This window comes from Echinops telfairi, unplaced genomic scaffold (assembly GCF_000313985.2).
Source record: "Echinops telfairi isolate 266 unplaced genomic scaffold, ASM31398v2 ScPeMD7_3;HRSCAF=10, whole genome shotgun sequence".
In the NCBI taxonomy this organism is placed as follows: domain Eukaryota; kingdom Metazoa; phylum Chordata; class Mammalia; order Afrosoricida; family Tenrecidae; genus Echinops; species Echinops telfairi.
The window spans coordinates 10279250-10284043 of NW_022103899.1; positions in this window are offsets into that span (position 1 = coordinate 10279250).

Genomic DNA, 4794 nt, shown 5'->3' on the forward strand with positions numbered 1-4794 from the left:
TCCTCCTGTCCCACTATCATGCTCAGTCCCCACCAGGATTTCAGCACTTCCTCTTTGTTACGTTCCCCTTGATCATGCCCTACCAGGTTTCCCACACCTCTTACACATTTTCGATGGTGTGGTTAGGGGCCCTGGTGCCATAGTTGGCTACCTACCCACAGGGCTGCTCACTGAAATGTTAGTGGTTTCAACCCGCCACTCCTGGAGAGAAAGATGACGTTTTTTGCTCCAGTAAAAATGTACAGCCTCATTTACCACAAGGAGCAGTTCTTCTCTTCCCATAGAATTGCTGTGAGTTATAAATAGTTGATGGAGTGACACGTTTTCAAAAAACAGTTGTGAGATTACTAATGAGGTATATTATAGATTATTGCTCTACTGATGTTTATCTCATGCTTAGAATATGCTTATGGGTTTATTTTGTTTGTTTGTGAAAGAATGACTATAAATATAAAGTGCTATTTTTGTTATATCTTATCAGGAATATATCCTATCCACATGGCATGTAGCTGGTGATAACCTTGAATGCCTCGCTGGGATAATGATTTTCAGGTTTCCTTATATGGAGTCCGTCTGCAGAGGAGATTTGTCTCTTCTTGACAGCTAACTGCAAGGTCAGAAGTTCAAACTACCAGCTACTTGGAGCAAAAATATAAGGCTATAGACTGCCATAAAGGTTTAGAGTCTGGGAAAACCTACATGCATTTGTTTTGGGTTACAATTAGCTGGATGGCAGTGAGATTGGCTGCGTTCTCATGTTTATTCAATTAGGCAAACTAGAGATTATTTATCTTTTTTGGGGTGTTTCCAACTAGTACTTTTAAACCATGCAGTATTCCTGTGTTCTATTTGCACAGCTGCCTCTTGATCCATGTACAATTTTCAAATAAGCAGAATGAAGTGTTCCAAAATTCCCATTCTTCTCAAGGTTGTCCGCAGTTTATTAACGTCCATGGTGTCAAATGCATTTACATAGTCAATGAAACACATGGAAGCATCTTTCTGCTATTCTCAGTTTTGAGCCAAGATCCGTCTGACATCAGCAATGATAGTCCTGGTTCCACTGCCTCTTCTGAATCCAGCCTGCACTTCTGGCAGGTCCCTGTCAATTTACTGCTGCAGTCATTGTTGGATGATTTTAAGCAAAATTTTGCGTGTGTGTGATACTGATGATATCATTCTGTTATATTAGCATTCTGTTGGGTCACCTTTTGGAATGGGCACGAATATGGATTTCTGCCAGTCATTTGGCCAAGTAGCTCTCTTCCAAATTTCCTGGCACAGATGAGTGAATGATTCCACGCTTCTACAGCTTTCTGACACATTTCAATGGGTATTCCAACAATTCCTGGAGCCTTGTTTTTAAATAATGTATTCAGTGCAGATTGAACTTCTTCCTTCAGCAAAATTGGTTCTTGCTCATATGCTACCTCCTGAAACGGTAAACTGCTGACTAGTTATTTTTGGTAGAGTGACTCTGTTCTTTCCATCTTCCTTTGATGCTTTCTGCATCATGCAATATTTCACCCATAGAATCAACATTTCAATATGAGGCTTACATTTTTTCTTGAGTTCTTTCAGTTTCAGATATGCTGTGGGTGTTCTTCCCTTTGGGGGAGTTCTAAGTTCTTGAACATTTCATTATAACAGTTGCCTTTATTTTCTCTAGCTGCCCTTCAAAATTTTCTGTTCAGATCCATGACCTCATCCTTGCTTTCATTTGCTTTAGCTACTCTATGATGAAGAGAAAGTTTCGGATTCTCTTCTGACATCCACTTTGATCTTTTTTCTTTATTTTCTTTGTAATAACCTTTTGTTTTTTCATGAATGTCCTCTTGATGTCCTCTCATAGCTCATTAGGTCTTCTGTCACTAATGTTCACTGCATCAAATATGTTCTTTATTTGTTCTAGAAATGCAGGTGAGATAGACCCAAAGTCATATTTTGACTCTTGTGGATTTGTTTTAATTTGTTCAATGTTATCCTATACTTACATGTGAGCAACTGATAGTTTGTTCTACACTCAGACACTGGCCTGGTTTACCTGCTGCCATTGAGCTTCTCCATTGTGTCTTCCCACACACGTAGTCTATTTGCTTTCTGTGTGTTCCTCCTGGGCGAGTGCGTATGTTTAGTCGCCTTTTGTGGTGTTGAGAAAAAAATATTTTCTTTGAACAATTTGTTGGGTTTGCAAAATTCTGTCATGGGATCTCCAGCTTAATTTATTTTACCAAGTCCATATTTTCTAACTGTGGTTCCTTCCTCTTTGTTTCCAAATTTTCATTACAATACCCAATAATTATCAATGCATGTTTGATCAATTTCTTGATTGCATGTTTGATCAATTTCTTACTGAAGTCATCTATAGAATTCTTCAATTTCTTCACTAGTAGGTTTTGCGGTTGGTAAGCAAAGTTGAATAATAGTTGTATTGATTATGTTTCCTTAAAAGAAAATAGATAGAATCTGATCACAGATAGCATTGTGCTTTATGATGGATTTAGGAAGATATTTTCTGACAATGAGTACCATGCCATTTCTCTTGATTGTTTTTTTCCTGACAATAGTAAATAATATGATTATCTAATTTAAAATGGTCAATGCTAGTCCATTTCAGCTCAGTAATGCCTAGGATATCAATCCTCATTTGTGCAGTTTCATTTTCTGCCATTTCCAATTTTCCGAAATTCATACTTTTCACTTTGCAAATGCTTATCATTACAGTATTTTTGAAATTGTGTCTCTTTGCCTTGAGTGGTGCCTCATCAGCAAATGATAGCAAAGGCTTCACTCAAACAGGACTAACATCACCCTGGTTGACGCTCCTTCACGAAACCAGCAGCTCTGACAGGGACATGACCAGTGACACCGCTTGCAGCAACACCAGCCACCACAACATGGCAAACTGACAGACAAGTGGCGCTTTACAATCAGGAAAGCTGTATGTCAGCATTGCATCCTATCACCACACCTGTGCAACCTATAGGTTGAGCAAATCACCAGAGACCCTGGACTATATGAATAAGAGTATGGCATGAAAATTGGAGGAAGATTTATTAACAATCTGTGACATGCAGATGACATAACCTTGCTTGCTGCAAGTGAAAAATAGTGTAAGCACTTGCTGATATAGATCAAGAATTGTAGCCTTCAGTATGGATTACCACTCAGTGAAAGGAAGGCCATTATCCTCACAACTGGACCAAGTGTAACATCATGATAAATGGAGAAAAGTTTAAAGTGGTCAAGGATTTTGTCTTACCTGGGTCCACAATTGATGCAGATGGAAGTAGCATTGAAGAGATCAAAAGCTGCATTGCATTAGATAAGTCTGCTGCCCAAGACCTCTTTAGAGTCTTGGAGAACAAGGATGTTACTTGAGAACTAAGGTGTGCCTGACCCAAGCCATGGTATTCTCCATTGCATCGTGTACAAATGGAAGTTTTACAATAAGTAAGGAAGACTGAGAAAATTGATGCATTTGAATTGTGGTGCAGGAGAAGAATACTATGAACATATTGTCAGGAGAAGCCAGTCTTTGGAGAAAGACATCGTGTTTGGTAAAGTGGGGGGATAGCAAAAAACAGGAAAGCCCTCAATGAGGTGCATTGGTACATTACTATATCAATGGGCTTAGGCCCGGGGCCAATTGTAAGGATGGTGCAGCACCGTGCAGCATTTTCTTCTGTGCTCATAGTGTCGCTGTGGGTTGAAGCCAACCTGATGGCACCTGAAAGCGAGAGCAATCCCCCAGTACTACGGTTTTGTTGATTAACACATCCGGACTTTGGTCATTAGGAGCACTTTTCGTTGGTTCCGCTGTCCCCTTGTCCTGTCTTATGGATTATGTTTTTTATTTGTTTAAATGTTTAGTTCGTCATTACTTTTAGCACTTCAAGGTCCTCCAGGCTCATCTTTCATATTTTCTGTCTCAGTATTTGAATCAGCCATTCCTCCAAAGAGCTTTGGTTCTTTCCGTGGCTGAACAGTATGAGAAACTAAGACTTAGACCTAAGTGCAGTTGCTGCTCTAGGGGTTGTTGATTCTAGACCTCCTGAGCTATGAGAAAAAGGAAATAAATATGTGTATACGAACTCATATATTAAGGTAAGTAACAAGTATTGCTATAGAATCATAGAAACCTTTGTTAAAGAAAAGTATCAAAATATGAAGCTATTGTTTCTCGACGTCTCTGCCACCACATGCAGCGTTTCCATTCTCCAATCCTTCCCGAAATTTCTACACTCTTCAGTGTACACTGTATCAAAACATCAGTTTGACACCTTCAAGGGGCAAAAGTCAACTTTTATGAGCTTTAGACACAAAAATAAGTTTTAAAGGGCAAAATCAGTGTTGTGGGTTAAATAGGGTAAGGTTTTCCAGTGAAATTTTTGTAGGATAGAATGAGCAGGTGCATTGTTACGTGGGGATAAAACGATCAAAAAAATTTCTGGCTTTTTTTTCCCATTACTGAAGTTGTGAGCTTTCCTAAAACGTCTTCCTAAGGACCCCCTGTGATCACTTAGTGTCCCTCGCAAAAATCTTCCAAGATTACCCCTTTGGAATGTCAAAATCATTCTTCATAACTGTCTCAGATAATCTCTCTGAGCTTCATTTAACTGGCCCTATAGATCTCTTTCAAAACCATTTTAAAAATTACATATAACCTCCTCTCTGGGGGATGGGCAACAGAGGGGTAGGTGAAGGGAGACGCCGGGCAGTGTAATATAAGATATAATAATAATTTATAAATTATCAAGGGTGCATGGGGGAGGGGGGCAGAGAAAGGGAGGG